A 22484-nucleotide genomic window follows, 5' to 3' on the forward strand; every position below is an offset into this window, starting at 1 on the left:
GTTTAAATTCCATTAGTCTGAGGAACTTTTGATTAGGAGGGCAAATATCCCCTAATATTCTCTCCTCTTATACTAATGGTAAATTTCAATCTCAATGCGGCAGGAATAGTTCAGTTGTGAGAGCAGTAGAAGGAAGATCAAATGTGCCGGCTATGCTCTGAATTTTATTATAACAATTGGCAACATTCTGCAATATGTCCCTATGGAAATGATTATCTTTCTTTCTACCATTTTTTATTTCTTCCCTCAAACATGACATCTTTCCTCTCACTGACATTCTGCCGACGGTTGTCATGATATTATTTGTTGTCAACTTGCAATGTTTCCCCTCATGCTCGCACGCTCTGATCAGACTTGCATTGCCTTAGTGCCTTTCAGCTCCTCAAGATGTCCCAGAGCGCTTTACAACCAATGAAGCATTTTGAAGCGAAGTTATTGTTGTGATGTTGGAAAGGCTGCAGCCTAGTTGCGCATAAAATGTCCCACAAGCAACAATGTGTTAATGATCTGTTTTATTCGTGCTGTTGATTTTGGGATAAATTATTAATTAAATTTACAATCGGTGTGTTCCAAGAATCATCGGTCTCCAGCTTATTGCAGTTTTGACGAAGGGTCTTCAACCTGAAACGTTAACACTGTTTCTCTCTCTACAGATTCTGCCTGAACTGCTGAGTATTTCCAGCATTTTCTTTTTTTATTTCAGATTTCCATCATCCACAGTATTTTCCTTTTGTATCTATTTATTAATGTTCAAACACAGTAAACAAACCAGCTCGCGTCCAAGATTTTGTGACAAGCACGGGGCCATACAAAGGGACAAAAGCAGCACAAGAGAGAAAAGGCGATTTGAATCCCATTCGTAGTGTCGAATTTCCTCAATTTGACCGAAAGCCATATGAAACAAGAATTTGAATCAGAGATTGCATTTAATTTCAGTCTCAAAATGTTAAGCAATCACACACTGCAAACCGTACAAAAAAGAAAATCACAAGGCCCGTGCGAGGCACTAAACCGCATTCAAATACAGCAAACAAATCAGTTAGCGTCAAAGATTTTGTCATTAGAAATTCATAGCTCTAGCATTTGGCTGAAAACAAGAGATTGCAGGGGCTGCTCGCTTCTCGGCCGTGGCGCCAGCGACAGGAACAAGTCATCCGCTCACAGCTGAGTCCTCCAACGTACTGGAGCTGCTTGTGACAGAGCAGTTCAATCCTCAGGCCCTGATTGGACACATTCAATGGGGGTGTTCTCGCGCCGCTCTATGTGATTGGTTGGTTGTTGTCACGTGATCAGGGTGCAGAGCGATGCAAAGAAGCTGAAGTTCTCTGGCAATTGTTATAGTTTCAAGCTTTCCATTCTAATCCATGTATGTGTAAAACTGAGGAAAGTGTAGAAAAGGTTATTCAGAATGGATTATCCACTGTGGCCGATTTTTCTGCTAGATTTTAATGCAAGAACGCTGCACTTGGTATATTGGTATATAAGGGAAGCAGAAAATCCAGGCTGCCTGGCAGAAGACTGATCGATGAAGCGATTGTTCCCATTGGAAGCAGGAAGGCAGCAGCAGTATGCTCACCACTGTTCATTTCACGGAATCAAAGACTCCATTTTTAAACAATAGATGAGTTTGCAAAAATTAAAAGTTACTCACGTCTCTGGGTGGGCTCGAACCACCAACCTTTCAGTTAACAGCCGAACGCGCTGGCCCATTGTGCCACAGAGACAGACACGCAAATGTTTGCAATTGGAATTATTCCACATGAACCCATGTGATTATGTGCCAGAGTGTTCACAGCAGAGGCACCGATTTCGAAGCAAATGAGAAGCTGCGTGGGTCCAAACCACCGTCAGGGTAGTCGTGGCCGAGTGGTTAAGGCGATGGACTAGAAATCCATTGGGGTTTCCCCGCGCAGGTTCGAATCCTGCCGACTACGGCACCGAGGACGTCGTCCCAAATGTTTGGTTTTTAAGTAATTTGAACTGCTGCCTTTCGGTTCCTCTGCCGAGATTTAATGCCACAATCAAACAAAGTTTCAAGCAGAAAGTATAACAAGCACTTCACCCCATTATGACATTACGAGAGGCCTTAGCCAAAGGAGAATACTGCGTTATTTAACGCTCTTGAAACCGTCAAAGCAATTTTAACCGTCGAAAATATTTTATTTTGCAACCCATTGAAGAAAATGCACGTCTTCCGCGCAGCCATCTTCCAGTTGATGCTGCTTCCTACTGCGATGCTTATTTAATGAACTAAGGCAGACGAGCCACAGTTCTCAACACCGCCGGCCTAAATCGGTACATTAGATCATAAGAAATAGGAGCAGGATTTGGCCATGCGGCCCTCGATCATGCTCCGCCATTCAATAAGATCATGGCTGATCCTCTACCTCAACTGAAAATTACCGACCTAGCCCCATATACATTGATTTCCGTAATGTACATATCCATCTCAGTTAATAATGTACTCAACGACTGAACCACCACAGCCCTCTGCGTTAGAAAACTCCAAAGATACACAACCCTTACAATGAAGCAATTTCTCCTCATCTCAATCTTAAATGGCCGGCCCCTTATTCTGAAACTTTGACCCCTAGTTCGGGCTCCACAGCCAGGGTAAACAACCTCTCAGAATCCGCCCAGTCAAGCCATGAAAGAATTTATATGTTCTTCCTTCGTAGCGTCTGCTGAATTCATTTCACCACAGAAAACTATGTTTAGCTGGATGGACAACCAGCAGGAAAAACAATGCAGCCAAAGATTTATTCTCCAACCACATTCCCTGAGGCACGCGGCCACACAAAGGGACAAAAGCAGCACACAAGAGAAAAGGCGATTTGAATCCCGTTCGTAGTGTCGAATTTCCTCAATTTGACCGAACGCCATATGAAGCAACAATTTGAATCAGATATTGCATTTAATTTCAGTCGCAAAATGTTAAGCGATCACACACTGCAAACCGTACGCAAAAAGAAAATCACAAGGCCCGTGCGAGGCACTAAACCGCATTCAAATACAGCAACCAAATCAGTTAGCGTCAAAGATTTTGTCATTAGAAATTCATACCTCTAGCATTTGGCTGAAAACAAGAGATTGCAGGGGCTGCTCGCTTCTCGGCCGCGGCGCTAGCGACAGCAACAAGTCATCCGCTCACAGCTGAGTCGTCCAACGTACTGGAGCTGCATGTGACAGAGCAGTTCAATCCTCAGGCCCTGATTGGACACATTCAATGGGGGTGTTCTCGCGCCGCTCTATGTGATTGGTTGGTTGTTGTCATGTGATCAGGGTGCAGAGCGATGCAAGGAAGCTGCAGTTCTCTGGCAATTGTAATAGTTGCAAGCTTTCCATTCTAATCCATGTATGTGCAAACCTGAGGAAAGTGTAGAAAAGGGTTTTCAGAATGGATTATCCACTGTGGCCGATTCTCCTGCTGGATTTTAATGCAAGAACGCTGCACTTGGAGTATTGGTATAAGGGATGTAGAATATCCATGCTGCCTGGCAGAAGACTGATCGATGAAGCGATTGTTCCCATTGGAAACAGGAAGGCAGCAGCAGTATGCTCACCACTGTTCATTTCACGGAATCAAAGACTCCATTTTTAAACAATAGATGAGTTTGCAAAAATTAAAAGTTACTCACGTCTCTGGGTGGGCTCGAACCACCAACCTTTCAGTTAACAGCCGAACGCGCTGGCCCATTGCGCCACAGAGACAGACACGAAAATGTTTGCAATTGGAATTATTCCACATGAACCCATGTGATTATGTGCCAGAGTGTTAACAGCAGAGGCACCGATTTCGAAGCAAATGAGAAGCTGCGTGGGCCCAAACCACCGTCAGGGTAGTCGTGGCCGAGTGGTTAAGGCGATGGACTAGAAATCCATTGGGGTTTCCCTGCGCAGGTTCGAATGCTGCCGACTACGGCACCGAGGAGGTCGTCCCAAATGATTGCTTTTTACTTAATTTGAACTGCTGCCTTTCGGTTCCTCTGCCGAGATTCAAAGCTACAATCAAACAAAGTTTCAAGCAGAAAGTATAACAAGCACTTCACCCCATTATGACATTACGAGAGGCCTAAGCCAAAGGAGAATACTACGTTATTTAACGCTCTTGGAACCGTCAAAGCAATTTTAACCGTCGAAAATATTTTATTTTGCAACCCATTGAAGAAAATGCACGTCTTCCGCGCAGCCATCTTCCAGTTGATGCTGCTTCCTACTGCGATGCTTATTTAATGAACTAAGGCAGACGAGCCACAGTTCTCAACACCGCCGGCCTAAATCGCTACATTAGATCATAAGAAATAGGAGCAGGATTTGGCCATGCGGCCCTCGATCATGCTCCGCCATTCAATAAGATCATGGCTGATCCTCTACCTCAACTGAAAGTTACCGACCTTGCCCCATATACCTTGATTTCCGTAATGTACATATCCATCTCAGTTAGGAATGTACTCAACGACTGAACCACCACAGCCCTCTGCGTTAGAAAACTCCAAAGATACACAACCCTTACAATGAAGCAATTTCTCCTCATCTCAATCTTAAATGGCCGGCCCCTTATTCTGAAACTTTGACCCCTAGTTCGGGCTCCACAGCCAGGGTAAACAACCTCTCAGAATCCGCCCAGTCAAGCCATGAAAGAATTTATATGTTCTTCCTTCGTAGCGTCTGCTGAATTCATTTCACCACAGAAAACTATGTTTAGCTGGATGGACAACCAGCAGGAAAAACAATGCAGCCAAAGATTTATTCTCCAACCACATTCCCTGAGGCACGCGGCCATACAAAGGGACAAAAGCAGCACACAAGAGAAAAGGCGATTTGAATCCCGTTCGTAGTGTCGAATTTCCTCAATTTGACCGAACGCCATATGAAGCAACAATTTGAATCAGATATTGCATTTAATTTCAGTCGCAAAATGTTAAGCGATCACACACTGCAAACCGCACGCAAAAAGAAAATCACAAGGCCCGTGCGAGGCACTAAACCGCATTCAAATACAGCAACCAAATCAGTTAGCGTCAAAGATTTTGTCATTAGAAATTCATACCTCTAGCATTTGGCTGAAAACAAGAGATTGCAGGGGCTGCTCGCTTCTCGGCCGCGGCGCTAGCGACAGCAACAAGTCATCCGGTCACAGCTGAGTCCTCCAACTTACTGGAACTGCATGTGACAGAGCAGTTCAATCCTCAGGCCCTGATTGGACACATTCAATGGGGGTGTTCTCGCGCCGCTCTATGTGATTGGTTGGTTGTTGTCATGTGATCAGGGTGCAGGGCGATGCAAGGAAGCTGCAGTTCTCTGGCAATTGTAATAGTTGCAAGCTTTCCATTCTAATCCAAGTATGTGTAAACCTGAGGAAAGTGTAGAAAAGGGTTTTCAGAATGGATTATCCACTGTGGCCGATTTTCCTGCTGGATTTTAATGCAAGAACGCTGCACTTGGAGTATTGGTATAAGGGATGTAGAATATCCATGCTGCCTGGCAGAAGACTGATCGATGAAGCGATTGTTCCCATTAGAAACAGGAAGGCAGCAGCAGTATGCTCACCACTGTTCATTTCACGGAATCAAAGACTCCATTTTTAAACAATAGATGAGTTTGCAAAAATTAAAAGTTACTCACGTCTCTGGGTGGGCTCGAACCACCAACCTTTCAGTTAACAGCCGAACGCGCTGGCCCATTGCGCCACAGAGACAGACACGAAAATGTTTGCAATTGGAATTATTCCACATGAACCCATGTGATTATGTGCCAGAGTGTTCACAGCAGAGGCACCGATTTCGAAGCAAATGAGAAGCTGCGTGGGTCCAAACCACTGTCAGGGTAGTCGTGGCCGAGTGGTTAAGGCGATGGACTAAAAATCCATCGGGGTTTACCCGCGCAGGTTCGAATCCTGCCGACTGCGGCACCGAGGACGTCGTCCCAAATGATCGGTTTTTACTTAATTTGAACTGCTGCCTTTTGGTTTCTCTGCCGAGATTCAAAGCTGCAATCAAACAAAGTTTCAAGCAGAAAGTATAACAAGCACTTCACCCCATTATGACATTACGAGAGGCCTAAGCCAAAGGAGAATACTACGTTATTTAACGCTCTTGGAACCGTCAAAGCAATTTTAACCGTCGAAAATATTTTATTTTGCAACCCATTGAAGAAAATGCACGTCTTCCGCGCAGCCATCTTCCAGTTGATGCTGCTTCCTACTGCGATGCTTATTTAATGAACTAAGGCAGACGAGCCACAGTTCTCAACACCGCCGGCCTAAATCGCTACATTAGATCATAAGAAATAGGAGCAGGATTTGGCCATGCGGCCCTCGATCATGCTCCGCCATTCAATAAGATCATGGCTGATCCTCTACCTCAACTGAAAGTTACCGACCTTGCCCCATATACCTTGATTTCCGTAATGTACATATCCATCTCAGTTAGGAATGTACTCAACGACTGAACCACCACAGCCCTCTGCGTTAGAAAACTCCAAAGATACACAACCCTTACAATGAAGCAATTTCTCCTCATCTCAATCTTAAATGGCCGGCCCCTTATTCTGAAACTTTGACCCCTAGTTCGGGCTCCACAGCCAGGGTAAACAACCTCTCAGAATCCGCCCAGTCAAGCCATGAAAGAATTTATATGTTCTTCCTTCGTAGCGTCTGCTGAATTCATTTCACCACAGAAAACTATGTTTAGCTGGATGGACAACCAGCAGGAAAAACAATGCAGCCAAAGATTTATTCTCCAACCACATTCCCTGAGGCACGCGGCCATACAAAGGGACAAAAGCAGCACACAAGAGAAAAGGCGATTTGAATCCCGTTCGTAGTGTCGAATTTCCTCAATTTGACCGAACGCCATATGAAGCAACAATTTGAATCAGATATTGCATTTAATTTCAGTCGCAAAATGTTAAGCGATCACACACTGCAAACCGCACGCAAAAAGAAAATCACAAGGCCCGTGCGAGGCACTAAACCGCATTCAAATACATCAACCAAATCAGTTAGCTTCAAAGATTTTGTCATTAGAAATTCATACCTCTAGCATTTGGCTGAAAACAAGAGATTGCAGGGGCTGCTCGCTTCTCGGCCGCGGCGCTAGCGACAGCAACAAGTCATCCGGTCACAGCTGAGTCCTCCAACTTACTGGAACAGCATGTGACAGAGCAGTTCAATCCTCAGGCCCTGATTGGACACATTCAATGGGGGTGTTCTCGCGCCGCTCTATGTGATTGGTTGGTTGTTGTCATGTGATCAGGGTGCAGGGCGATGCAAGGAAGCTGCAGTTCTCTGGCAATTGTAATAGTTGCAAGCTTTCCATTCTAATCCAAGTATGTGTAAACCTGAGGAAAGTGTAGAAAAGGGTTTTCAGAATGGATTATCCACTGTGGCCGATTTTCCTGCTGGATTTTAATGCAAGAACGCTGCACTTGGAGTATTGGTATAAGGGATGTAGAATATCCATGCTGCCTGGCAGAAGACTGATCGATGAAGCGATTGTTCCCATTGGAAACAGGAAGGCAGCAGCAGTATGCTCACCACTGTTCATTTCACGGAATCAAAGACTCCATTTTTAAACAATAGATGAGTTTGCAAAAATTTAAAGTTACTCACGTCTCTGGGTGGGCTCGAACCACCAACCTTTCAGTTAACAGCCGAATGCGCTGGCCCATTGCGCCACAGAGCCAGACACGAAAATGTTTGCAATTGGAATTATTCCACATGAACCCATGTGATTATGTGCCAGAGTGTTCACAGCAGAGGCACCGATTTCGAAGCAAATGAGAAGCTGCGTGGGTCCAAACCACTGTCAGGGTAGTCGTGGCCGAGTGGTTAAGGCGATGGACTAGAAATCCATTGGGGTTTACCCGCGCAGGTTCGAATCCTGCCGACTGCGGCACCGAGGACGTCGTCCCAAATGATCAGTTTTTACTTAATTTGAACTGCTGCCTTTCGGTTCCTCTGCCGAGATTCAAAGCTGCAATCAAACAAAGTTTCAAGCAGAAAGTATAACAAGCACTTCACCCCATTATGACATTACGAGAGGCCTAAGCCAAAGGAGAATACTACGTTATTTAACGCTCTTGGAACCGTCAAAGCAATTTTAACCGTCGAAAATATTTTATTTTGCAACCCATTGAAGAAAATGCACGTCTTCCGCGCAGCCATCTTCCAGTTGATGCTGCTTCCTACTGCGATGCTTATTTAATGAACTAAGGCAGACGAGCCACAGTTCTCAACACCGCCGGCCTAAATCGCTACATTAGATCATAAGAAATAGGAGCAGGATTTGGCCATGCGGCCCTCGATCATGCTCCGCCATTCAATAAGATCATGGCTGATCCTCTACCTCAACTGAAAGTTACCGACCTTGCCCCATATACCTTGATTTCCGTAATGTACATATCCATCTCAGTTAGGAATGTACTCAACGACTGAACCACCACAGCCCTCTGCGTTAGAAAACTCCAAAGATACACAACCCTTACAATGAAGCAATTTCTCCTCATCTCAATCTTAAATGGCCGGCCCCTTATTCTGAAACTTTGACCCCTAGTTCGGGCTCCACAGCCAGGGTAAACAACCTCTCAGAATCCGCCCAGTCAAGCCATGAAAGAATTTATATGTTCTTCCTTCGTAGCATCTGCTGAATTCATTTCACCACAGAAAACTATGTTTAGCTGGATGGACAACCAGCAGGAAAAACAATGCAGCCAAAGATTTATTCTCCAACCACATTCCCTGAGGCACGCGGCCATACAAAGGGACAAAAGCAGCACACAAGAGAAAAGGCGATTTGAATCCCGTTCGTAGTGTCGAATTTCCTCAATTTGACCGAACGCCATATGAAGCAACAATTTGAATCAGATATTGCATTTAATTTCAGTCGCAAAATGTTAAGCGATCACACACTGCAAACCGCACGCAAAAAGAAAATCACAAGGCCCGTGCGAGGCACTAAACCGCATTCAAATACAGCAACCAAATCAGTTAGCGTCAAAGATTTTGTCATTAGAAATTCATACCTCTAGCATTTGGCTGAAAACAAGAGATTGCAGGGGCTGCTCGCTTCTCGGCCGCGGCGCTAGCGACAGCAACAAGTCATCCGGTCACAGCTGAGTCCTCCAACTTACTGGAACTGCATGTGACAGAGCAGTTCAATCCTCAGGCCCTGATTGGACACATTCAATGGGGGTGTTCTCGCGCCGCTCTATGTGATTGGTTGGTTGTTGTCATGTGATCAGGGTGCAGGGCGATGCAAGGAAGCTGCAGTTCTCTGGCAATTGTAATAGTTGCAAGCTTTCCATTCTAATCCAAGTATGTGTAAACCTGAGGAAAGTGTAGAAAAGGGTTTTCAGAATGGATTATCCACTGTGGCCGATTTTCCTGCTGGATTTTAATGCAAGAACGCTGCACTTGGAGTATTGGTATAAGGGATGTAGAATATCCATGCTGCCTGGCAGAAGACTGATCGATGAAGCGATTGTTCCCATTGGAAACAGGAAGGCAGCAGCAGTATGCTCACCACTGTTCATTTCACGGAATCAAAGACTCCATTTTTAAACAATAGATGAGTTTGCAAAAATTAAAAGTTACTCACGTCTCTGGGTGGGCTCGAACCACCAACCTTTCAGTTAACAGCCGAACGCGCTGGCCCATTGCGCCACAGAGACAGACACGAAAATGTTTGCAATTGGAATTATTCCACATGAACCCATGTGATTATGTGCCAGAGTGTTCACAGCAGAGGCACCGATTTCGAAGCAAATGAGAAGCTGCGTGGGTCCAAACCACTGTCAGGGTAGTCGTGGCCGAGTGGTTAAGGCGATGGACTAAAAATCCATCGGGGTTTACCCGCGCAGGTTCGAATCCTGCCGACTGCGGCACCGAGGACGTCGTCCCAAATGATCGATTTTTACTTAATTTGAACTGCTGCCTTTCGGTTTCTCTGCCGAGATTCAAAGCTGCAATCAAACAAAGTTTCAAGCAGAAAGTATAACAAGCACTTCACCCCATTATGACATTACGAGAGGCCTAAGCCAAAGGAGAATACTACGTTATTTAACGCTCTTGGAACCGTCAAAGCAATTTTAACCGTCGAAAATATTTTATTTTGCAACCCATTGAAGAAAATGCACGTCTTCCGCGCAGCCATCTTCCAGTTGATGCTGCTTCCTACTGCGATGCTTATTTAATGAACTAAGGCAGACGAGCCACAGTTCTCAACACCGCCGGCCTAAATCGCTACATTAGATCATAAGAAATAGGAGCAGGATTTGGCCATGCGGCCCTCGATCATGCTCCGCCATTCAATAAGATCATGGCTGATCCTCTACCTCAACTGAAAGTTACCGACCTTGCCCCATATACCTTGATTTCCGTAATGTACATATCCATCTCAGTTAGGAATGTACTCAACGACTGAACCACCACAGCCCTCTGCGTTAGAAAACTCCAAAGATACACAACCCTTACAATGAAGCAATTTCTCCTCATTTCAATCTTAAATGGCCGGCCCCTTATTCTGAAACTTTGACCCCTAGTTCGGCTCCACAGCCAGGGTAAACAACCTCTCAGAATCCGCCCAGTCAAGCCATGAAAGAATTTATATGTTCTTCCTTCGTAGCGTCTGCTGAATTCATTTCACCACAGAAAACTATGTTTAGCTGGATGGACAACCAGCAGGAAAAACAATGCAGCCAAAGATTTATTCTCCAACCACATTCCCTGAGGCACGCGGCCATACAAAGGGACAAAAGCAGCACACAAGAGAAAAGGCGATTTGAATCCCGTTCGTAGTGTCGAATTTCCTCAATTTGACCGAACGCCATATGAAGCAACAATTTGAATCAGATATTGCATTTAATTTCAGTCGCAAAATGTTAAGCGATCACACACTGCAAACCGCACGCAAAAAGAAAATCACAAGGCCCGTGCGAGGCACTAAACCGCATTCAAATACAGCAACCAAATCAGTTAGCGTCAAAGATTTTGTCATTAGAAATTCATACCTCTAGCATTTGGCTGAAAACAAGAGATTGCAGGGGCTGCTCGCTTCTCGGCCGCGGCGCTAGCGACAGCAACAAGTCATCCGGTCACAGCTGAGTCCTCCAACTTACTGGAACTGCATGTGACAGAGCAGTTCAATCCTCAGGCCCTGATTGGACACATTCAATGGGGGTGTTCTCGCGCCGCTCTATGTGATTGGTTGGTTGTTGTCATGTGATCAGGGTGCAGGGCGATGCAAGGAAGCTGCAGTTCTCTGGCAATTGTAATAGTTGCAAGCTTTCCATTCTAATCCATGTATGTGTAAACCTGAGGAAAGTGTAGAAAAGGGTTTTCAGAATGGATTATCCACTGTGGCCGATTTTCCTGCTGGATTTTAATGCAAGAACGCTGCACTTGGAGTATTGGTATAAGGGATGTAGAATATCCATGCTGCCTGGCAGAAGACTGATCGATGAAGCGATTGTTCCCATTCGAAACAGGAAGGCAGCAGCAGTATGCTCACCACTGTTCATTTCACGGAATCAAAGACTCCATTTTTAAACAATAGATGAGTTTGCAAAGATTAAAAGTTACTCACGTCTCTGGGTGGGCTCGAACCACCAACCTTTCAGTTAACAGCCGAACGCGCTGGCCCATTGCACCACAGAGACAGACACGAAAATGTTTGCAATTGGAATTATTCCACATGAACCCATGTGATTATGCGCCAGAGTGTTCACAGCAGAGGCACCGATTTCGAAGCAAATGAGAAGCAGCGTGGGTCCAAACCACTGTCAAGGTAGTCGTGGCCGAGTGGTTAAGGCGATAAACTAGAAATCCATTGTGGTTTCTCCGCGCAGATTCGAATTCTACCGACTGCGGCACCGAGGACGTCGTCCCAAATGATCGCTTTTTACTTAATTTGAACTGCTGCCTTTCGGTTCCTCTGCCGAGATTCAAAGCCACAATCAAACAAAGTTTCAAGCAGGAAGTATAAAAAGCACTTCACCCCATTATGACATTACGAGAGGCCTAAGCCAAAGGAGAATACTACGTTATTTAACGCTCTTGGAACCGTCAAAGCAATTTTAACCGTCGAAAATATTTTATTTTGCAACCCATTGAAGAAAATGCACGTCTTCCGCGCAGCCATCTTCCAGTTGATGCTGCTTCCTACTGCGATGCTTATTTAATGAACTAAGGCAGATGAGCCACAGTTCTCAACACCGCCGGCCTAAATCGCTACATTAGATCATAAGAAATAGGAGCAGGATTTGGCCATGCGGCCCTCGATCATGCTCCGCCATTCAATAAGATCATGGCTGATCCTCTACCTCATCTGAAAGTTACCGACCTTGCCCCATATACCTTGATTTCCGTAATGTACATATCCATCTCAGTTAGGAATGTACTCAACGACTGAACCACCACAGCCCTCTGCGTTAGAAAGCTCCAAAGATACACAACCCTTACAATGAAGCAATTTCTCCTCATCTCAATCTTAAATGGCCGGCCCCTTATTCTGAAACTTTGACCCCTAGTTCGGGCTCCACAGCCAGGGTAAACAACCTCTCAGAATCCGCCCAGTCAAGCCATGAAAGAATTTATATGTTCTTCCTTCGTAGCGTCTGCTGAATTCATTTCACCACAGAAAACTATGTTTAGCTGGATGGACAACCAGCAGGAAAAACAATGCAGCCAAAGATTTATTCTCCAACCACATTCCCTGAGGCACGCGGCCATACAAAGGGACAAAAGCAGCACACAAGAGAAAAGGCGATTTGAATCCCGTTCGTAGTGTCGAATTTCCTCAATTTGACCGAACGCCATATGAAGCAACAATTTGAATCAGATATTGCATTTAATTTCAGTCGCAAAATGTTAAGCGATCACACACTGCAAACCGCACGCAAAAAGAAAATCACAAGGCCCGTTGCTTGCCACTAAACCGCATTCAAATACAGCAACCAAATCAGTTAGCGTCAAAGATTTTGTCATTAGAAATTCATACCTCTAGCATTTGGCTGAAAACAAGAGATTGCAGGGGCTGCTCGCTTCTCGGCCGCGGCGCTAGCGACAGCAACAAGTCATCCGGTCACAGCTGAGTCCTCCAACTTACTGGAACTGCATGTGACAGAGCAGTTCAATCCACAGGCCCTGATTGGACACATTCAATGGGGGTGTTCTCGCGCCGCTCTATGTGATTGGTTGGTTGTTGTCATGTGATCAGGGTGCAGGGCGATGCAAGGAAGCTGCAGTTCTCTGGCAATTGTAATAGTTGCAAGCTTTCCATTCTAATCCATGTATGTGTAAACCTGAGGAAAGTGTAGAAAAGGGTTTTCAGAATGGATTATCCACTGTGGCCGATTTTCCTGCTGGATTTTAATGCAAGAACGCTGCACTTGGAGTATTGGTATAAGGGATGTAGAATATCCATGCTGCCTGGCAGAAGACTGATCGATGAAGCGATTGTTCCCATTGGAAACAGGAAGGCAGCAGCAGTATGCTCACCACTGTTCATTTCACGGAATCAAAGACTCCATTTTTAAACAATAGATGAGTTTGCAAAAATTAAAAGTTACTCACGTCTCTGGGTGGGCTCGAACCACCAACCTTTCAGTTAACAGCCGAACGCGCTGGCCCATTGTTCCACAGAGACAGACACGAAAATGTTTGCAATTGGAATTATTCCATATGAACCCATGTGATTATGTGCCAGAGTGTTCACAGCAGAGGCACCGATTTCGAAGCAAATGAGAAGCTGCGTGGGTCCAAACCACTGTCAGGGTAGTCGTGGCCGAGTGGTTAAGGCGATGGACTAGAAATCCATTGGGGTTTCCCCGCGCAGGTTCGAATCCTGCCGACTACGGCACCGAGGAAGTCGTCCCAAATGATCGCTTTTTACTTAATTTGAACTGCTGCCTTTCGGTTCCTCTGCCGAGATTCAAAGCTGCAATCAAACAAAGTTTCAAGCAGAAAGAAAACAAGCACTTCACCCCATTATGACATTACGAGAGGCCTAAGCCAAAGGAGAATACTACGTTATTTAACGCTCTTGAAACCGTCAAAGCAATTTTAACCGTCGAAAATATTTTATTTTGCAACCCATTGAAGAAAATGCACGTCTTCCGCGCAGCCATCTTCCAGTTGATGCTGCTTCCTACTGCGATGCTTATTTAATGAACTAAGGCAGACGAGCCACAGTTCTCAACACCGCCGGCCTAAATCGCTACATTAGATCATAAGAAATAGGAGCAGGATTTGGCCATGCGGCCCTCGATCATGCTCCGCCATTCAATAAGATCATGGCTGATCCTCTACCTCAACTGAAAGTTACCGACCTTGCCCCATATACCTTGATTTCCGTAATGTACATATCCATCTCAGTTAGGAATGTACTCAACGACTGAACCACCACAGCCCTCTGCGTTAGAAAACTCCAAAGATACAGAACCCTTACAATGAAGCAATTTCTCCTCATCTCAATCTTAAATGGCCGGCCCCTTATTCTGAAACTTTGACCCCTAGTTCGGGCTCCACAGCCAGGGTAAACAACCTCTCAGAATCCGCCCAGTCAAGCCATGAAAACATTTATATGTTCTTCCTTCGTAGCGTCTGCTGAATTCATTTCACCACAGAAAACTATGTTTAGCTGGATGGACAACCAGCAGGAAAAACAATGCAGCCAAAGATTTATTCTCCAACCACATTCCCTGAGGCACGCGGCCATACAAAGGGACAAAAGCAGCACACAAGAGAAAAGGCGATTTGAATCCCGTTCGTAGTGTCGAATTTCCTCAATTTGACCGAACGCCATATGAAGCAACAATTTGAATCAGATATTGCATTTAACTTCAGTCGCAAAATGTTAAGCGATCACACACTGCAAACCGCACGCAAAAAGCAAATCACAAGGCCCGTGCGAGGCACTAAACCGCATTCAAATACAGCAACCAAATCAGTTAGCGTCAAAGATTTTGTCATTAGAAATTCATACCTCTAGCATTTGGCTGAAAGCAAGAGATTGCAGGGGCTGCTCGCTTCTCGGCCGCGGCGCTAGCGACAGCAACAAGTCATCCGGTCACAGCTGAGTCCTCCAACTTACTGGAACTGCATGTGACAGAGCAGTTCAATCCTCAGGCCCTGATTGGACACATTCAATGGGGGTGTTCTCGCGCTGCTCTATGTGATTGGTTGGTTGTTGTCATGTGATCAGGGTGCAGGGCGATGCAAGGAAGCTGCAGTTCTCTGGCAATTGTAATAGTTGCAAGCTTTCCATTCTAATCCATGTATGTGTAAACCTGAGGAAAGTGTAGAAAAGGGTTTTCAGAATGGATTATCCACTGTGGCCGATTTTCCTGCTGGATTTTAATGCAAGAACGCTGCACTTGGAGTATTGGTATAAGGGATGTAGAATATCCATGCTGCCTGGCAGAAGACTGATCGATGAAGCGATTGTTCCCATTGGAAACAGGAAGGCAGCAGCAGTAAGCTCACCACTGTTCATTTCACGGAATCAAAGACTCCATTTTTAAACAATAGATGAGTTTGCAAAAATTAAAAGTTACTCACGTCTCTGGGTGGGCTCGAACCACCAACCTTTCAGTTAACAGCCGAACGCGCTGGCCCATTGCGCCACAGAGACAGACACGAAAATGTTTGCAATTGGAATTATTCCACATGAACCCATGTGATTATGTGCCAGAGTGTTCACAGCAGAGGCACCGATTTCGAAGCAAATGAGAAGCTGCGTGGGTCCAAACCACTGTCAGGGTAGTCGTGGCCGAGTGGTTAAGGCGATGGACTAGATAATCCATTGGGGTTTCCCCGCGAAGGTTCGAATCCTGCCGACTACAGCACCGAGGACGTCGTCCCAAATGATCGCTTTTTACTTAATTTGAACTGCTGCCTTTCGGTTCCTCTGCCGAGATTCAAAGCTACAATCAAACAAAGTTTCAAGCAGAAAGGATAACAAGCACTTCACCCCATTATGACATTACGAGAGGCCTAAGCCAAAGGAGAATACTACGTTATTTAACGCTCTTGAAACCGTCAAAGCAATTTTAACCGTCGAAAATATTTTATTTTGCAACCCATTGAAGAAAACGCACGTCTTCCGCGCAGCCATCTTCCAGTTGATGCTGCTTCCTACTGCGATGCTTATTTAATGAACTAAGGCAGACGAGCCACAGTTCTCAACACCGCCGGCCTAAATCGCTGCATTAGATCATAAGAAATAGGAGCAGGATTTGGCCATGCGGCCCTCGATCATGCTCCGCCATTTAATAAGATCATGGCTGATCCTCTACCTCAACTGAAAGTTACCGACCTTGCCCCATATACCTTGATTTCCGTAATGTACATATCCATCTCAGTTAGGAGTGTACTCAACGACTGAACCACCACAGCCCTCTGCGTTAGAAAACTCCAAAGATACACAACCCTTACAATGAAGCAATTTCTCCTCATCTCAATCTTAAATGGCCGGCCCCTTATTCTGAAACTTTGACCCCTAGTTCGGGCTCCACAGCCAGGGTAAACAACCTCTCAGAATCCGCCCAGTCAAGCCATGAAAGAATTTATATGTTCTTCCTTCGTAGCGTCTGCTGAATTCATTTCACCACAGAAAACTATGTTTAGCTGGATGGACAACCAGCAGGAAAAACAATGCAGCCAAAGATTTATTCTCCAACCACATTCCCTGAGGCACGCGGCCATACAAAGGGACAAAAGCAGCACACAAGAGAAAAGGCGATTTGAATCCCGTTCGTAGTGTCGAATTTCCTCAATTTGACCGAACGCCATATGAAGCAACAATTTGAATCAGATATTGCATTTAATTTCAGTCGCAAAATGTTAAGCGATCACACACTGCAAACCGCACGCAAAAAGAAAATCACAAGGCCCGTGCGAGGCACTAAACCGCATTCAAATACAGCAACCAAATCAGTTAGCGTCAAAGATTTTGTCATTAGAAATTCATACCTCTAGCATTTGGCTGAAAACAAGAGATTGCAGGGGCTGCTCGCTTCTCGGCCGCGGCGCTAGCGACAGCAACAAGTCATCCGGTCACAGCTGAGTCCTCCAACTTACTGGAACTGCATGTGACAGAGCAGTTCAATCCTCAGGCCCTGATTGGACACATTCAATGGGGGTGTTCTCGCGCTGCTCTATGTGATTGGTTGGTTGTTGTCATGTGATCAGGGTGCAGGGCGATGCAAGGAAGCTGCAGTTCTCTGGCAATTGTAATAGTTGCAAGCTTTCCATTCTAATCCATGTATGTGTAAACCTGAGGAAAGTGTAGAAAAGGGTTTTCAGAATGGATTATCCACTGTGGCCGATTTTCCTGCTGGATTTTAATGCAAGAACGCTGCACTTGGAGTATTGGTATAAGGGATGTAGAATATCCATGCTGCCTGGCAGAAGACTGATCGATGAAGCGATTGTTCCCATTGGAAACAGGAAGGCAGCAGCAGTATGCTCACCACTGTTCATTTCACGGAATCAAAGACTCCATTTTTAAACAATAGATGAGTTTGCAAAAATTAAAAGTTACTCACGTCTCTGGGTGGGCTCGAACCACCAACCTTTCAGTTAACAGCCGAATGCGCTGGCCCATTGCGCCACAGAGACAGACACGAAAATGTTTGCAATTGCAATTATTCCACATGAACCCATGTGATTATGTGCCAGAGTGTTCACAGCAGAGGCACCGATTTCGAAGCAAATGAGAAGCTGCGTGGGTCCAAACCACTGTCAGGGTAGTCGTGGCCGAGTGGTTAAGGCGATGGACTAGAAATCCATTGGGGTTTCCCCGCGCAGGTTCAAATCTTGCCGACTACGGCACCGAGGACGTCGTCCCAAATGATCGCTTTTTACTTAATTTGAACTGCTGCCTTTCGGTTCCTCTGCCGAGATTCAAAGCTGCAATCAAACAAAGTTTCAAGCAGAAAGTATAACAAGCACTTCACCCCATTATGACATTACGAGAGGCCTAAGCCAAAGGAGAATACTACGTTATTTAACGCTCTTGAAACAGTCAAAGCAATTTTAACCGTCGAAAATCTTTTATTTTGCAACCCATTGAAGAAAAAGCACGTCTTCCGCGCAGCCATCTTCCAGTTGATGCTGCTTCCTACTGCGATGCTTATTTAATGAACTAAGGCAGACGAGCCACAGTTGTCAACACCGCCGGCCTAAATCGCTACATTAGATCATAAGAAATAGGAGCAGGATTAGGCCATGCGGCCCTCGATCATGCTCCGCCATTCAATAAGATCATGGCTGATCCTCTACCTCAACTGAAAATTACCGACCTTGCCCCATATACCTTGATTTCCGTAATGTACATATCCATCTCAGTTAGGAATGTACTCAACGACTGAACCACCACAGCCCTCTGCGTTAGAAAACTCCAAAGATACACAACCCTTACAATGAAGCAATTTCTCCTCATCTCAATCTTAAATGGCCGGCCCCTTATTCTGAAACTTTGACCCCTAGTTCGGGCTCCACAGCCAGGGTAAACAACCTCTCAGAATCCGCCCAGTCAAGCCATGAAAGAATTTATATGTTCTTCCTTCGTAGCATCTGCTGAATTCATTTCACCACAGAAAACTATGTTTAGCTGGATGGACAACCAGCAGGAAAAACAATGCAGCCAAAGATTTATTCTCCAACCACATTCCCTGAGGCACGCGGCCATACAAAGGGACAAAAGCAGCACACAAGAGAAAAGGCGATTTGAATCCCGTTCGTAGTGTCGAATTTCCTCAATTTGACCGAACGCCATATGAAGCAACAATTTGAATCAGATATTGCATTTAATTTCAGTCGCAAAATGTTAAGCGATCACACACTGCAAACCGCACGCAAAAAGAAAATCACAAGGCCCGTGCGAGGCACTAAACCGCATTCAAATACAGCAACCAAATCAGTTAGCGTCAAAGATTTTGTCATTAGAAATTCATACCTCTAGCATTTGGCTGAAAACAAGAGATTGCAGGGGCTGCTCGCTTCTCGGCCGCGGCGCTAGCGACAGCAACAAGTCATCCGGTCACAGCTGAGTCCTCCAACTTACTGGAACTGCATGTGACAGAGCAGTTCAATCCTCAGGCCCTGATTGGACACATTCAATGGGGGTGTTCTCGCGCCGCTCTATGTGATTGGTTGGTTGTTGTCATGTGATCAGGGTGCAGGGCGATGCAAGGAAGCTGCAGTTCTCTGGCAATTGTAATAGTTGCAAGCTTTCCATTCTAATCCATGTCTGTGTAAACCTGAGGAAAGTGTGGAAAAGGGTTTTCAGAATGGATTATCCACTGTGGCCGATTTTCCTGCTGGATTTTAATGCAAGAACGCTGCACTTGGAGTATTGGTATAAGGGATGTAGAATATCCATGCTGCCTGGCAGAAGACTGATCGATGAAGCGATTGTTCCCATTGGAAACAGGAAGGCAGCAGCAGTATGCTCACCACTGTTCATTTCACGGAATCAAAGACTCCATTTTTAAACAATAGATGAGTTTGCAAAAATTAAAAGTTACTCACGTCTCTGGGTGGGCTCGAACCACCAACCTTTCAGTTAACAGCCGAACGCGCTGGCCCATTGCGCCACAGAGACAGACACGAAAATGTTTGCAATTGCAATTATTCCACATGAACCCATGTGATTATGTGCCAGAGTGTTCACAGCAGAGGCACCGATTTCGAAGCAAATGAGAAGCTGCGTGGGTCCAAACCACTGTCAGGGTAGTCGTGGCCGAGTGGTTAAGACGATGGACTAGAAATCCATTGGGGTTTCCCCGCGCAGGTTCGAATCCTGCCGACTACGGCACCGAGGACGTCGTCCCAAATGATTGCTTTTTACTTAATTTGAACTGCTGCCTTTCGGTTCCTCTGCCGAGATTCAAAGCTGCAATCAAACAAAGTTTCAAGCAGAAAGTATAACAAGCACTTCACCCCATTATGACATTACGAGAGGCCTAAGCCAAAGGAGAATACTACGTTATTTAACGCTCTTGAAACCGTCAAAGCAATTTTAACCGTCGAAAATATTTTATTTTGCAACCCATTGAAGAAAATGCACGTCTTCCGCGCAGCCATCTTCCAGTTGATGCTGCTTCCTACTGCGATGCTTATTTAATGAACTAAGGCAGACGAGCCACAGTTCTCAACACCGCCGGCCTAAATCGCTACATTAGATCATAAGAAATAGGAGCAGGATTTGGCCATGCGGCCCTCGATCATGCTCCGCCATTCAATAAGATCATGGCTGATCCTCTACCTCAACTGAAAGTTACCGACCTTGCCCCATATACCTTGATTTCCGTAATGTACATATCCATCTCAGTTAGGAATGTACTCAACAACTGAACCACCACAGCCCTCTGCGTTAGAAAACTCCAAAGATACACAACCCTTACAATGAAGCAATTTCTCCTCATCTCAATCTTAAATGGCCGGCCCCTTATTCTGAAACTTTGACCCCTAGTTCGGGCTCCACAGCCAGGGTAAACAACCTCTCAGAATCCGCCCAGTCAAGCCATGAAAGAATTTATATGTTCTTCCTTCGTAGCGTCTGCTGAATTCATTTCACCACAGAAAACTATGTTTAGCTGGATGGACAACCAGCAGGAAAAACAATGCAGCCAAAGATTTATTCTCCAACCACATTCCCTGAGGCACGCGGCCATACAAAGGGACAAAAGCAGGACACAAGAGAAAAGGCGATTTGAATCCCGTTCGTAGTGTCGAATTTCCTCAATTTGACCGAACGCCATATGAAGCAACAATTTGAATCAGATATTGCATTTAATTTCAGTCGCAAAATGTTAAGCGATCACACACTGCAAACCGCACGCAAAAAGAAAATCACAAGGCCCGTGCGAGGCACTAAACCGCATTCAAATACAGCAACCAAATCAGTTAGCGTCAAAGATTTTGTCATTAGAAATTCATACCTCTAGCATTTGGCTGAAAACAAGAGATTGCAGGGGCTGCTCGCTTCTCGGCCGCGGCGCTAGCGACAGCAACAAGTCATCCGGTCACAGCTGAGTCCTCCAACTTACTGGAACTGCATGTGACAGAGCAGTTCAATCCTCAGGCCCTGATTGGACACATTCAATGGGGGTGTTCTCGCGCCGCTCTATGTGATTGGTTGGTTGTTGTCATGTGATCAGGGTGCAGGGCGATGCAAGGAAGCTGCAGTTCTCTGGCAATTGTAATAGTTGCAAGCTTTCCATTCTAATCCATGTATGTGTAAACCTGAGGAAAGTGTAGAAAAGGGTTTTCAGAATGGATTATCCACTGTGGCCGATTTTCCTGCTGGATTTTAATGCAAGAACGCTGCACTTGGAGTATTGGTATAAGGGATGTAGAATATCCATGCTGCCTGGCAGAAGACTGATCGATGAAGCGATTGTTCCCATTGGAAACAGGAAGGCAGCAGCAGTATGCTCACCACTGTTCATTTCACGGAATCAAAGACTCCATTTTTAAACAATAGATGAGTTTGCAAAAATTAAAAGTTACTTACGTCTCTGGGTGGGCTCGAACCACCAACCTTTCAGTTAACAGCCGAACTCGCTGGCCCCTTGCACCACAAAGACAGACACGAAAATGTTTGCAATTGGAATTATTCCACATGAACCCATGTGATTATGTGCCAGAGTTTTCACAGCAGAGGCACCGATTTCGAAGCAAATGAGAAGCTGCGTGGGTCCAAACCACTGTCAGGGTAGTCGTGGCCGAGTGGTTAAGGCGATGGACTAGAAATCCATTGGGGTTTCCCCGCGCAGGTTCGAATCCTGCCGATTACGGCACCGAGGCAGTCGTCCCAAATGATCGCTTTTTACTTAATTTGAACTGCTGCCTTTCGGTTCCTCTGCCGAGATTCAAAGCTACAATCAAACAAAGTTTCAAGCAGAAAGAAAACAAGCACTTCACCCCATTATGACATTACGAGAGGCCTAAGCCAAAGGAGAATACTACGTTATTTAACGCTCTTGAAACCGTCAAAGCAATTTTAACCGTCGAAAATATTTTATTTTGCAACCCATTGAAGAAAATGCACGTCTTCCGCGCAGCCATCTTCCAGTTGATGCTGCTTCCTACTGCGATGCTTATTTAATGAACTAAGGCAGACGAGCCACAGTTCTCAACACCGCCGGCCTAAATCGCTACATTAGATCATAAGAAATAGGAGCAGGATTTGGCCATGCGGCCCTCGATCATGCTCCGCCATTCAATAAGATCATGGCTGATCCTCTACCTCAACTGAAAGTTACCGACCTTGCCCCATATACCTTGATTTCCGTAATGTACATATCCATCTCAGTTAGGAATGTACTCAACGACTGAACCACCACAGCCCTCTGCGTTAGAAAACTCCAAAGATACACAATCCTTACAATGAAGCAATTTCTCCTCATCTCAATCTTAAATGGCCGGCCCCTTATTCTGAAACTTTGACCATTAGTTCGGGCTCCACAGCCAGGGT

At 45.4% G+C, this 22484-nt stretch overlaps 16 non-coding genes across 16 annotated transcripts; 8 read left to right on the forward strand and 8 right to left on the reverse strand.

The window, feature by feature from the left end:
* Positions 1 to 1650: 1650 nt before the first annotated feature.
* trnan-guu (transfer RNA asparagine (anticodon GUU)) lies at positions 1651 to 1724 on the reverse strand. Its single transcript has one exon. It is a non-coding gene; the product is annotated as a tRNA-Asn (tRNA).
* Positions 1725 to 1852: 128 nt separating this feature from the next.
* Positions 1853 to 1934, forward strand: trnas-aga (transfer RNA serine (anticodon AGA)). The gene has a single exon. It is a non-coding gene; the product is annotated as a tRNA-Ser (tRNA).
* A 1703-nt stretch (positions 1935 to 3637) lies between these two features.
* On the reverse strand, positions 3638 to 3711 carry trnan-guu (transfer RNA asparagine (anticodon GUU)). Its single transcript has one exon. It is a non-coding gene; the product is annotated as a tRNA-Asn (tRNA).
* Positions 3712 to 5624: 1913 nt separating this feature from the next.
* Positions 5625 to 5698, reverse strand: trnan-guu (transfer RNA asparagine (anticodon GUU)). Its single transcript has one exon. It is a non-coding gene; the product is annotated as a tRNA-Asn (tRNA).
* Positions 5699 to 5826: 128 nt separating this feature from the next.
* Positions 5827 to 5908, forward strand: trnaf-aaa (transfer RNA phenylalanine (anticodon AAA)). The gene has a single exon. It is a non-coding gene; the product is annotated as a tRNA-Phe (tRNA).
* Positions 5909 to 7813: 1905 nt separating this feature from the next.
* Positions 7814 to 7895, forward strand: trnas-aga (transfer RNA serine (anticodon AGA)). Its single transcript has one exon. It is a non-coding gene; the product is annotated as a tRNA-Ser (tRNA).
* Positions 7896 to 9598: 1703 nt separating this feature from the next.
* Positions 9599 to 9672, reverse strand: trnan-guu (transfer RNA asparagine (anticodon GUU)). The gene has a single exon. It is a non-coding gene; the product is annotated as a tRNA-Asn (tRNA).
* Positions 9673 to 9800: 128 nt separating this feature from the next.
* On the forward strand, positions 9801 to 9882 carry trnaf-aaa (transfer RNA phenylalanine (anticodon AAA)). The gene has a single exon. It is a non-coding gene; the product is annotated as a tRNA-Phe (tRNA).
* A 1702-nt stretch (positions 9883 to 11584) lies between these two features.
* trnan-guu (transfer RNA asparagine (anticodon GUU)) lies at positions 11585 to 11658 on the reverse strand. Its single transcript has one exon. It is a non-coding gene; the product is annotated as a tRNA-Asn (tRNA).
* A 2116-nt stretch (positions 11659 to 13774) lies between these two features.
* trnas-aga (transfer RNA serine (anticodon AGA)) lies at positions 13775 to 13856 on the forward strand. The gene has a single exon. It is a non-coding gene; the product is annotated as a tRNA-Ser (tRNA).
* A 1702-nt stretch (positions 13857 to 15558) lies between these two features.
* On the reverse strand, positions 15559 to 15632 carry trnan-guu (transfer RNA asparagine (anticodon GUU)). The gene has a single exon. It is a non-coding gene; the product is annotated as a tRNA-Asn (tRNA).
* Positions 15633 to 17546: 1914 nt separating this feature from the next.
* Positions 17547 to 17620, reverse strand: trnan-guu (transfer RNA asparagine (anticodon GUU)). The gene has a single exon. It is a non-coding gene; the product is annotated as a tRNA-Asn (tRNA).
* Positions 17621 to 17748: 128 nt separating this feature from the next.
* trnas-aga (transfer RNA serine (anticodon AGA)) lies at positions 17749 to 17830 on the forward strand. The gene has a single exon. It is a non-coding gene; the product is annotated as a tRNA-Ser (tRNA).
* Positions 17831 to 19533: 1703 nt separating this feature from the next.
* Positions 19534 to 19607, reverse strand: trnan-guu (transfer RNA asparagine (anticodon GUU)). Its single transcript has one exon. It is a non-coding gene; the product is annotated as a tRNA-Asn (tRNA).
* Positions 19608 to 19735: 128 nt separating this feature from the next.
* Positions 19736 to 19817, forward strand: trnas-aga (transfer RNA serine (anticodon AGA)). The gene has a single exon. It is a non-coding gene; the product is annotated as a tRNA-Ser (tRNA).
* Positions 19818 to 21722: 1905 nt separating this feature from the next.
* On the forward strand, positions 21723 to 21804 carry trnas-aga (transfer RNA serine (anticodon AGA)). Its single transcript has one exon. It is a non-coding gene; the product is annotated as a tRNA-Ser (tRNA).
* The last annotated feature ends 680 nt before the right edge of the window (positions 21805 to 22484 follow it).

Source organism: Somniosus microcephalus, unplaced genomic scaffold (assembly GCF_052327205.1).
Source record: "Somniosus microcephalus isolate GS21.2 unplaced genomic scaffold, FLI_Smic_1.0 unresolved_chr9, whole genome shotgun sequence".
In the NCBI taxonomy this organism is placed as follows: domain Eukaryota; kingdom Metazoa; phylum Chordata; class Chondrichthyes; order Squaliformes; family Somniosidae; genus Somniosus; species Somniosus microcephalus.